This window comes from Oenanthe melanoleuca, chromosome 1, assembly GCF_029582105.1.
Source record: "Oenanthe melanoleuca isolate GR-GAL-2019-014 chromosome 1, OMel1.0, whole genome shotgun sequence".
Taxonomy (NCBI): domain Eukaryota; kingdom Metazoa; phylum Chordata; class Aves; order Passeriformes; family Muscicapidae; genus Oenanthe; species Oenanthe melanoleuca.
This window is the reverse complement of record NC_079333.1, coordinates 91,108,957-91,121,998: the sequence shown is the minus strand read 5'-3', so window position 1 is coordinate 91,121,998 and position 13,042 is coordinate 91,108,957. Positions and strand designations below refer to the sequence as shown.

The 13,042-nt window shown below is 36.5% G+C and overlaps 1 protein-coding gene across 2 annotated transcripts in view; it reads right to left on the bottom strand.

Annotated features, from left to right (window-relative positions):
* Positions 1-13,042, bottom strand: part of STS (steroid sulfatase) — a 95,961-nt gene extending 82,919 nt beyond the window's left edge. For both annotated transcript variants that reach the window (XR_008839937.1, XM_056485658.1), the window contains exon 1: positions 12,992-13,042. The gene's annotated coding sequence lies outside the window, so the exon portion shown is untranslated. The remainder of the gene's footprint in view (positions 1-12,991) is intronic.

Below are 13,042 nucleotides of genomic sequence, written 5' to 3'. Positions count from 1 at the left end.
AAAGTTTTTAAAAACATTTTCTCTCTTATATTCTTAGAAATAAAAATGCATTTTTAAGTATATGGCTAATTTTTCCTTCCATTCCTTTACACAGATGAAGCCTTTAAATAGAGACAAATAAAGAACTAACTACAACCTCAGTGGCAATTTTGCACATACACATGCACTATATAACAATAAATCATAAGAGCTAATAATGCTTAGGTTTTTTTTTTCTTTTGTTTTTTTGTGCTTCTTTGGTTTTGGAGGTTTTTTTTTTTGTTTGTTTGTTTTTTCTAGCTACAAATGTTATTTGAGAAACACATAATCTGAAATCATTTAGGACCAAAACCTCCAAGGCTCACTGCAGAAAAAAAGAAGTTAATCAATTCCACCAATGAAGTAAATGTCTGAATTTCTCTCCAGCAACAGGGAAAAAAAAAAAACCAAACAGCTGAAGTTCCTGGAAAAGAATAAATATTATGGAAAAAAGGGTGAAGAGATGAACTATGAAATTATTGTAAGGAGTATGTTAAAGAAAAGACTCTTCACAAACATTATAAATACCAGGGTCTATAGCAAAATCAGTTAAAATATTTGATATCATATCACAATGTTCTATAAACAATGCTCATGCCATATCCAACCTAAAACAGGAAGAAGGATGTATTGTACACAATACAACATACCATTATACACTTTTATGGTAAAAGCAGAGTATTTGCAGATGTATGATATGAATGCTATTTTACCTTAATCAGAACTTGTCATATCTCTGTGTTAAACTGCACCAACCATGCCCTGGATGAAACTGAGTGCCTTCAGGCTGTAAGGACTCTGCCAGGCATACACATCAAAAAGAACAGACTCTCTTCTGTCTCTTAGTAAAATTCCAATCTTTTCTGGATGCAGACAGCCTTTTCAAAATGCAGGTGAGGCATCAATTACACCTGCACTCTTCATTATTCTTGGACAAGAAGTGGAAGAAACCAGGACTAAGATAGAAATTTGTAAGTGAAAGAGTAGAAAAAGGAGTAGAGACAATTTCCAGAGAAATGAGGACAACTGGTCAAGAAAGAAAAATCTTGTAAATCAATGAGTTATGGTAGACAAAAGTAATTGGAGAGAAAATAAAGAAGTCATAACTGAAAGACCTGGTACAAAGAGACAAGACATCAAGGGAGACAGATTCACAAAGAAATGAGGTGGGTAAAATTATTTGTAGAGGAGCCAAAACAGGAAGAGTTTACTCTGACTTTAATAGCAAGAATGGAAGTTGAGAACCAGCTGGAATGAGAACTGCAGGCAGAAATGAAGAGAAATGGTAGAGGAATAAAGAAACTGGAAGGGATGACAGTGAACAGGAAAACAAAACTGAGGAACAGAGGTGAGAGAGAACTGGGAATGTCTGGGAGGAAAGAGCTGAGGAGTTATGATTATGGTAAATGAAGACATCTGATTGGAAAAAACCTGGGAAGATAAGATTTGGGACTAACATAAGTGAGAAGAGATCCAAACAGGCTGGGACTTCTGATTCCCAAATTCATTATTGCTGTTCTGCCAGAAAGTATAGGTGCAAAGAGGGCTTTAACTCTTTTAGTGCTAGTTCACATACAGACAGAACACTAATTAGTCTATTAGCTATCTTTTACTGCTTAAGGTACATTTTATCAACACTTTGGTGACAATAGTTCTGCTTAGACTTAATCCAGACACCTCTAAAGATCCCAGCCTTATCACTGCAGTATATTGTTAATTTGTTTATCCCATGGGAAGCAATCTAGTTCATTTCAGACATGGAAAATAAATACACAAACTGTAAGTCTAAAAGAGTAAATGCATTTCTGCACAAGATGCAAGTATCTTTATCAAGTAACCATACTAATAAAGCTGTGTAACATCTACCTTTCTTACCTGAAAAGATAAATAAATGTGATTTGCTTCCCATGCATTCCAAGAGAACAATTAAAACCCAAACTGACCCAAGAGGACAGTAGCAAACTGCTGCCAGATCTGTTCCTACACTTATGTTCAGATCTAAAAGGCCAATGGCAATGGGCATGTTGAAAAAGGGGACATTATATGTTGGCAACATAATGTAGAGAGTTGCATGGATGCTTGCAAGAGCTGCAGAAGGTAGCCTCAGTTAATACCTCCATTTCTCATTTTGTAAATCAGCCAAAAGTTGAGTTATTGAAGGTTGTCTCTGATAACAATATTGCTGGATACTTCTCTACCCTGAAGGATTATCTGTAGATACTCTCACACACTGAGCTATTTGCCTTCACCTGATATCATGTCCCTGAAGTGAAATCAACAAGGAAACAGGGAAAAGAAATAATCCAAACAACAATGATTTCTCTGGTGTACTCTTTCTGCAGCCGATTTTCATATGTCTTGAAAGGATGTGCATAGAAAGCAAGAAAAATCAGATGGATGAAATTGAGTGGAACAGACAACAGCAAAGAAATTCAAAGGAGCTAAATGGGAAGGACGTGAGAAGAATGAAGCTCTGAGAATGCTGAAGGCTGTCTGTATTACACCAGGGTTTCTCCTGGTAAAAACATAGGCATTTGTAGACCTAATGGTAACACAAAACACAAAAATGGTAACACAAAATCAGATGAAGCTTCCAGCTAACTAATGTTTCCTCTCTGTCCAGAGCCAATTCAAATGCTTAAGAAAAGATTTAAAAAAAAAAAAAAAACAAAAAAAAACAAACCCTGGCAAAAAATTTCTTTTACTAGCACAGCCTTTTAGCTCTTGGCAGTCAGCATTAAAGGCATTTTGGAGACGAGAATATTGTAATGAATATTTCTCCATGGATCTTTTAACCTTCATGGATTTGTTACAGTCTATTTGTAATTAATTAACTTTTGGTTTGGGTTGGTTTTTTGCATTGAAACAATTTTATTTTATTTTTTTACTTCCATAACACTCTTTAGACGTTTCTTCAGTAGGCATCAGCTTTGAAGGCTTATGTTTCACATCTGGCAACATTTTTCCTTCTTTTTTGGAAGTGGGGACGTAAGTGCAAGTTTTAACCTCTGCTTCACTTTCCCCCTGATATAATACAACTAAAAGTAGCTTCTATCTTTCTAAGGGAGCTGATAAGTTGAATAGATTCAAGAGGTGCTTCATCTCCTACAACAGCCATCATAAGAATTTATATTTCACATATCCTATTGCAACCTACAATACTTTAATCACTGTATAGGAACCTATAGACATGCACACATATGCACACAGATGTGTTAATATGCACATACACACATGTATGTGGGGCATACACATGTCCTACTTTTTCTACATATCTCCAAACTATATTTTTGGGATTCTAATACATATTTTCTATTAGCATGAAAAAAATCCTAAGTATAAATATGTAAGAACAAATGAATGAAAGAAAAGCCCCAAACAGATACATTCCACTATTTCACCAAATACTTCTATTAAGTTTTAATTTTCTTCATTAAAAAATGCTGGTCAAAGAATTGTTGGATTTTTTCTGTTTGTTTTCAGTTTTGTTTTTTTCCCCCATCAAGATAACTGACTCAACATATGGCTATCATAGAATATCCTAAGTTGGAGATCTACAAGGATCATCAAAATCCAACTCCTGGCCCTGAACAGGACTATTCCCAAGAATTGCACCATGTGCCCAAGAGTACTGTCCAAACACATCCTGACCTCTGTCAGGCTGGTGCTGTGACCACTTCCTTGGGGAGCCTGTTCCAGTGCCCAACCATCTTCTGGGTGAAGAACTTTTTCTAATATCCAACATAAACCTCTCCTGACACAACTTCAGGCCATTCTCTCAAGTCCTGTCACTGATCACCACAGAGCAGAGATCAGTGCCTGCTCCTCCTCTTCCCCTCCTGAGGAAGTTTTAACTGCAATGAGGTTTCCCCTCAGTCTCCCCTTCTCCAGGATGAACAAACCAAGTGATCTCAGCTGCTCCTCACACGGCTTCCGTTCAAGGCCCTTCACCATCTTTACTGTCCTCCTTTGACACTCTCCAATAGTTCAATGCCTTCCTTTCATTGTGACACCCAGAGCTGCCCCCAGCCCTGGAGGTGAGGCTGCCCCAGCTCAGAGCAGAGCAGGACAATCCCTCCCTTGCCCTGGCCATGCTGTGCCTGATGCCCCCAGGACAGGGTTGGCTCTCCTGGCTCCAGGGCTCTGCTGGCTCATGTTCAACTTGCCATTGACCAGGACTCCCAGGTCCCTTCCCTGCATTGCTCTCCAGCCTCTCCTTCCCCAGTCTGTCCATATATTCAGGGTTGCCCCACCCCAGGTGCAGGATCTGGCACCTGCCCTTGTTGAACTTCCTATGATTGGTGATTTCCCTGTCCTCTAATTTATTGAGGTATCTGCAGGGCTTCTCTGCCTTCAAGGGAGTGAATAGCTCCTCCCAATTTAGCAACACAGCCAAGTTAATTTAGTACAAACATTTCCAGTCCTGCATTGTTTATGAAGATGTTGAAGAGTACTGGAGCTAAGGTGGAGCCCTGTGGAACCCCATTAGTGACAGGTAACCAGTCTGATGTCACCTCATTCCCTATAACCCTTTGCACCTGACCCATAAGCCAGTTGCTTACCTGTCACATGATGTATTTATCCAATTGTGTGCAGGATAATCATCTGACTGCTACAGACATATGCATCTTTACAGGAACAATTAAATGAAAGTCTTTCAAACATCTCTTCCCAACTGAATCCTCTCAGCATTTTTATTAACTTTGATTAAGCAATTTATCTGTAAACTAGTCTTTTAATGTAACAGAACCCTTTGAGAAAATGCTTAATATACTTTATCCTGGAAGGTACAGTATTTTCTGATGAAATAAGCAACATTTAAAGATACTGACCTCATTAAAAAATGCTGTGTTATCCTTAAGCAGTATGCAAAAAAAAGGAAAGAAAATTACCTAGCTTAACTGAATGCTTGAACTCCAAAAATTTTAGTCATAAAAAATCACAATGTAAACAAAATAGAGAAAACCCTGCCCTCTAAGATTCTGCAGAGAAATTTATTTTCTGCAGAGAAATTTATTCAGATTAGTGAGAAACAAGCAAAAAAAAAAAGCAAGTTTTTAAATTTTAAGAAATGACAAAGTAATATTTTGTGTAATTGATTATTTTCGGGTGTTATTTTAAGATTTGCTAAATTCTCTCAATTCCTCTTTTACAAGTCGGTAATATCTGCTGAATCTTTCATACACTGTAACTGGTTTCCTGAAACTTTTCATTATATTTCAGTATACATCTTAACTATATACATATATGAAAATCTGTACTTAATTGACTAAAAGTTGTCTCATTGCAGCAAAGAAATTTCACCTAATATAAGCTGGGAAAAACATTAAAACAAATAATCATGTTTCTTAAGGTCAAATAATTCTTGAATCTGAATTGAACAGAGATGAAGCCACAGAGCCCTTATCAGATCTAATTTTAGTTTAGGTATCTTTTTAAAATGGTCTCTCAAGAATTTTCTACTTCTGTCTCAACTAAATTACAGAACTTAAAAGCAGAATTAACAAATAATAAACATTCTTTCTGGTAGCAAATTATAACCTGAATGGACTAAAATACAATCTTTTGTGATATAATTATTTGTAACCAAAATCCTACATTATTAGATACACACATTAAAGCAATACATTTTTACCCTGCTACTGTTTCACAATATTCTCCATTATCCAAACACTCATTAAAAAGTTGATTTTGGTTATGGGCTCTGGTCAGCAATGTAAGAAAAAGATCCTTGAGATAAGACAGGTAGCAATATTATTTGCCATGTATGCACCATCCTGAGAATGAAAAATCTTAAAAAAAAAAAGCCAATCATGAGCAACTAACCATTAACAACTATGACACGTCTCTTCCTGGATAGATATAAGTATCCAAAACAATTAAAAGAAATTTTTCTTACATACTTCGAAGGCTTAGCTAAATTCAGCCATGATATTGTTTTGAAAGATGTTGAGTCAGTGTTTTTTAATATCCACAGATGTTGAGTGAAATGATTATTTTTGACAATGTCTTCCTCAAGAATGTCAAATGGACATGCGGAAGAACTTATGTGCCTAAAATTTTGCACTTAAGAGTTATGCAAGCAAATAAGGACTGTAAGGTTCTGCAAGACTGTGACTCTTACATATAAAATTAACAGTTTGGTTACCTCCATTTGAACTGGACAACATAGAAACCACAGCTTCATCTCACTGACTGGTTACAAAATCACCTTTGCCTAACTGCAGCCAAACTAGTCTCCTTTGAGTTTTTATTCATATTCATTGCAGTGTTTTTAAAAAAATTAAATAGAAGTTCAAGTAATTACAAGTAATATTGGACAACAACACTCAACTTCACCAACACACTGCCTTCATAGGGATAGAGCACAGATCTGAAGGTTGGCATTTAAGTCATGCTATAAGTCATTGAAAGGACAGTAGCACAACCAGCCACTTAACAATGAATTTTATTTCTCAATTTGAAAGCAGTTTCTAAACACTTTCCACTGAAATGGTAGCCTTTGAATGCCTATCAGAAGAAAACATGAAACCAAACAGAAAAAAAAAACTAAAAACAAACTCAAACAACTTAACCCCAACCAAAACCCATCTCTCTCCCTTGAATTACTTAATGGAATCTTCTGGAGTCTGCCAAGATCAAAGCTTTGGATTTTATAATACCATGTTCTTCTACCCATAATCACTTTTCTAGACAGAGTGGTTTACCAGAGAAATGGTAGTTAGGAAATGCAGGGAAATGTCCAGTTAATTCTAATTTGCTACATAAAGCTAGCAAGTAACACATCAACAAAATGACCCAATCTTATGCTATTTCCAAAATGATGCTTCATTTAAAGAAAAAAGCATTTGAATTAGTTTGTTCTCAAAGAGTTACTATTTTTATATCAGTTCTATTGTTATTTATACTTTATTATGATAACACTTAAGGACTCTCAATATAGCTGATTGAACCAGATAGAAAAATTAAGACAAGACTAAATTCAACCAGTAGTGATTTTACCCTTGTAGAATTTAACTACCTATATGGCCCACAGCAAATAGGCACTCATAGTGCAAACCAATCTGTGTGAATTTATTCATCTTTAAGTTAGGCATTTAGTCTGAGCTAATTACCTAGCTTTCCTTTTAATTAATAGGAACATACAGGCACCTTAAAAATTTCTTGTTAAGACTGGTATAAATAAATTTTGGAAGAGATGCTCGTGACCTTTTTCCACAGACTAGAAATCCTTAACACCTAGTTTAGGCTAGATTTATACAAAAGTAACAGTTACATGAAATAAATCCCACTCTGATGATGGGTTGCCTGTATGTTCTCAGCACGAATATGAGAAAAAACACCTTTTTTTGTAATAAACAAACATGAAGTTTTTCTAGTAGTATGATGTGCTCTACCAACCTTACTTGGTGTAATGGTTTCTTATTCTGTGGTAACTCCTACTAGAAATCTAAGAACTGGGGACATATTCCAATGAGTATTAGTAGCAAAATTTTCTTCCAAGGGATTCATTTAAGTATTTTTGCTTTCCAGACTGTATAGCAATATGATGAATATTCCATCTTCAATATTTTGTTCTTTCATTACTCTAAAACAAAAGAGATAAGACTGATCGATCCAACAGCAATAATTATTTTACAGGAATATTGGTAATTCTCTAATTGAAGTCAGCTATAGCTAGCATGTGTTTAAGTTACAGTCACAAATCTGATTGGAAAAATAAACTTTATTTTGACACAGTTTTAAAAGAACAGAATTTATTCAAGCAGGATGATATATCAAGAAGCTCTTGTCAGAGGTGGCCAGCCAACAGACTGTGAGCTCAGGCTGTCTACTCCCTGCCTACTTTCCTACAAGCAGCATACACAAGGCAACCAAATCAGCCTATGATTCACCAGTGATCACTAGATCCTTTCCTTCATGATATCCTCATCACAGAAGAAAAAAACATTCCAGTTCCTGATAAAAGGAAAGAAAAAGTCTGTCACTGTCCAGGGGCACTGTTCAGCATGTCACATGGACAGTGACATTATGGTCATGACACCACTCACATGTACAAGTATCCTACATGTTCTCCTGACCCCCATCACCCCATGGGAAATTCATTCATTCTAATCATGGAACAGTGATGCACATGTCTGCCCTGTCACATAAGAGGTAGAAGAAGAGGTTGTTTTGACAATGGAGGGGCACTCCAGGGGATGCCTCTATGAGGACAGGCCAGGAGCTGCTCTGTGCTGAACTCAGTTCCAGTCAGCTCTGCAATGATCACTGTGGATCACAGGTGAGCCCTTAGGCAAACATAGTTAAGGAAGTGCAAAAATACTGGGGGGGTGGGGAGGAACAGAGAGAAAAGGCTGTGAGGAACAGTGGGAGAGGAGGAAGAGGAAACAACAAAAAGGCCAGAGCAGTAGAAGTGTCCCGCACTGGATCAGGAACGTGCCCAAAGGCACTGTGGTCTGTGGAGCAAGGAGCAGCATAGGGAAACAGCCAAGCACTGACTACAGCCTTGTGTGGCACCCAGTGCCTCCCAGAAGGGACTGTGCACAACCTGCAGCAGCAGCACAGCAGGAGCAGGTGTCTGCAGTGAAGGTGTGCAGACTAGGAAACTGAAAGAGGAATCTGAAGCTAAACCTGGGAGAGTGGGAGGAAAACTGCTTTTCCCATAAGATTAAATGTTTGTCCTTTTTTTTTTTGTTTTGTTTTGTTTCTCAATACTCCAACCAATTAAATATTTATGCTACCCATCAATAAATTAACTTGTATTCCCCAAGTGGATTTGTCCATGACAGGGATTTTCCGGTCTTTATTTCACCACCAGTTTTCTCACTTGCATTCCTACTAATTTTTCCCCATATCTCTGGGGAAGGAAGGAAGGAAGGCAGTGAGTGAGCAGCTGTGTAAGTTCTTGGCTGTTAGCCAGGGCCAACCCATCACATTTAAAATGAAAAGGAATAAATGGATCCAATGGCAAATTACTTTCACTGATTACCAGGAGCCAAAAATTTATTTGCTGTTATTAAACCCATCTAGAGCTGAAAGTGAACTTTTTACCAGGGAGAGAAATGGCAAAGCTTATTAAGCAAAACATAACTTAAGACCAACTGACTTATGGTGTTGCTGTTATAAGCAGGAGGCTCACAGGACATAAACAAACAGCTTCTCCTTCCTTTTAATTTGCATGGGTAAGAGACATTAAAAATAGACAAGCAGTGGCTTATTAAAGACCAAGCTCCTTCCCTACAGTTTCCAAAACCGGAAAATCTGGTTTATGTTACTTTTGTCCTACAACTAATATTCATGGAATGTTGTCCTCATTCTGCAAATAGTTATGAATGAAATTGTTTGCAATTTCTTTTGACAAAAGTGTTTCTAGCAGGAAAAAAAAAGCAGACTTAAACAACAACAACAACAAAAAAGTCTTTTTTTCTTTTTTAAATGAAGGAATTCAAAAATTAAATTGTTCTCCCTTACTTTTAAACATTAAAAATAGCCTGTTTAGCACTTACAAGGTGAAAAAAAATCACTTTTTTTTGGACTGGGAGATATTTTTACTGCATTACTTTGACTTGGGTTAAAAGATTAACTCTCAAATTACTCAATTTTTATCATCTAATACAAAATTAAAACAAAAATAATAGCTTTATCTATTCACCATTTCTATTTTCCCCCCAATTAACATAATGATGAAAGAGCTTCAGACATGGGGGGAGGAGGAGAGTAAGATGCTAAGTATTTTTCTAGCCACCTTTAATGAAGAGATACTCCACTAACATTATTCACTAAACAATAAAATTACAAAACAGTTTTAAAAGAAAATACAATCATTGCAAAACAAAATTGAAAACAATATGTAAGAATCATGAAATTAGGAGGTCTTACAAACTAGGAAAATGTTTACCCTAGAAAGAACATTTATACAATTAGGAAAAGAAGGATGATGAGCTGCACAGTGGCTATGCAGCTGTCTGATTGCAAACTACATAGAAAAAGAGTCTGCTAAAAAATGTGCAGACAAAAGGCAAAGACATTTACAAAATAAGGCATATACACATTAACCAAACCTGTATCCCAGTTCCAAAGATTTGACCCATTACTAATTTTAATAATTCTACAAAAGAATAACTGACTTTCCCATCAATTAAAAAAAAGTGTGACTATACCAACCTTGGCAAAAGGTTGAGATAGACTTTAAACATCATAGGATTAAGTAAAAATTAAAATAAATGTCTTAAACTGAAGGATACCTGCAACAGCAAATAATTCTAAGTATATATGTCTACAATACAAGAACAGGCTAGGTGGATACTTAGATACAGACAGAAAATAAAAATACCTGAATAAACAGTGTAGAAATGCAAATATTCTTTTACAGCAATACAGAAAACCAGCAATTTAAGTCAGAGGTATCCAGGTTTGTTCTGACCTGTATAAGTAGAAAACTCTTGCTCCTTCCCTTCTTTCCTCTTTTCCTTTTTCTCTAGTTCTTTACTCCTTGTTTAACTCTATGAAACTTGTAAATTCCTGCTGTTAAAACAGAACAGCATTTTTTTTGCACATAGGAGTTAAAGAAAAATCTCAACATGACAAAATGAAAATTATCAGTAGCTCAAAACTACAGCAATTTATTTCATTTTGCCCTTACTTTGTACAACATTTTAAGATCATAAATAAACTAAAAGGTATTCAGAAAAGGCATTTTTCTATTTTCTTATGGCACACCTTTTCTTGTGGTACACCAGCATTAGCTTTTCCATTAACATTTGAAAGTTTCTCAGTAATAGCTCCAGGGGTCTCATTATCTTTTGGCTTCATCTGGAGCATGCTGCCAGTATTTCTGAAGCAAATAACTTGCTTTTCCTATTGTATGAGAATGTTTTTAAATAAGTTTTTAAGAAAAAATGTTTTCCTTTGCTTTGTGCCTTTAGGTACAACACAGCCTTATGTTTTTAAAGGATGGATTCTGTTCATCAATGAGAAAGAACATATCAATTTCTCTGTTCAAAATGCCTTTTTTTCAGGACAATACTTCACTGCTATTATTGGACAACTGCTATACTAGAGAACATACCAGTTGTCTATTATAATAATATAGGAAACCTGGAGATGTGATGTTAAGATTTGCTCTTTTAAGTGACTAACCCATGTCAATAGCTTCTAATCTTATCCCTCATAATAGTCAGTTCTGCCAGCAGGGCAGAATATAAACAATAACTGAGAAAAACAGATCTGTTTGAGCTCTGTACCCTAAGATTTCCTTGTGAGTATGGCTAGTAACTGATTCTTTAGCACGGTAGACAAAAGGAAGAGGCCATTTTTGCACCAAATTTGAAACATTTGTCCAGGATGCAAAAAAACCCCAAAATCAGTATTATTGCATACCTGAAGCTGTTTAAACTTGTGCACTCAAAAGCCTAGAGTGCCATAGCCACAATTCTTGTTAAAAAATTCTTCTTAAAAAGCCATCTCAATTGTCCTGTAGTCCTCCTCTCAATTAAACTTCTCACCTAAACTACTTTTGTTTCATTTCTCCTCATCCTCAAACTTCTGCTCATACAAACAAGAAGCCACCCCACAAACTCCTCTGCAATTGTAATCTTTCCAAACCATGCCCTACCCAATTTCAAATCCCTTCTTACTCAAGAATCCCGTATCAACGTGCCATCCATGTAAACTGAGGCTAAATACCTTTTGGATGCAGTGGCTCGACTCCTCCAAATCTGCTTGCCCAGGTGCCCCAGTGGTCTCTGCCTCTCTAGCACTAGTCACTGCCTCAGTGCTGCTGTGCCTCGCTGCCTGCCTCCTCCATGACTTCCCTCAACACAGGCTCTTCCAGGGGCCAGCAGCACACAGTGCTCCCTGTTGGCGACTGGCACTCTCCCTGTGTTAGCACAGCCTCAGCTGTTGGACTGATGAGGCTTTAACACAGGCTTTACTAAAGTCCACCTACAGAGCATCCTAAGGGCAAAAGTAAAATACATGTTTGTGAGAACACAGGACGGATGGAATACATATTAATGAGTCATTACAAAATTGCATAGCAAGCAACATGTATGGTCAGATTCTGCTCCAACCACTTGTTGTGGTTATATAGGCTTCTCTTTCATCTTCCTTCTTCTTGTCTCAGAATGGTTGCTCAAATGCAATTTCTTTGTTTAAGCCAGGCAGATACACCTATCCAGAAGTAATGATTTTTTTCCTTACCTTTTCCCTTTCTGTTACTCTTTGCCATTTTCCTCTATCTCAGAGATTCCTCCTACAGATACTCTCCTCTCAGTAGCTGTTTTACACCAAGTTTGCAAGTTGAACGTGTATGAGATTACAAAGGAAAATATTAAATTTATTTAATATCCCTTTAAAAGTTACTTGCGCCTTTGAACTGTGTGGACTATTACAGACTGACATACACTGCATATGAACCAGTTCAAAACTAGAAACTTATTTCAGAATCTATCCCCCTACAAAACTATTTAACAATTCATTTCCATTTGATGCTTGAAACAGACTCCATAATCAAAATTACATACACTTTTAACATTATTTTTTAAACATCCAGAGCTTAAGTGCTAAGAAAAAAACTGCTGTGGCACAGCTGGAAAATCATCTAGTTCATAAAGATCCTGCTTTCTATTTTCTTCAAAATGCTTTCACAATTTAAATAATGCTTATACTCCTTTTAATCTGTTCAAGGCAGGGAATACCTGATAACAAAGTGCATTCTGTTGCAAAATAATTTGCCACTGTATTTGATAGTATCTTAAAGATGTAAGTGTATGGTTTCAGCAACCTCCTTTTCATTACAAAAAATACAAGCTAATGCAAAAAAGACAATATTGACTATGTTCTCATAATTGCTAACTTACTGCCATGAAGAATTTGAGCTGTGAAAGATTATGAACTCCAGCTATTACCCCAATGTTTACAATTAAACTATATATAAATTTCAGACTTTTGGGCAGAAAGGGTGTTTTACCTTGCAGCACGGAATTGTTTCAGTTTTTGCCTCTCCCATGCAAACAAGATG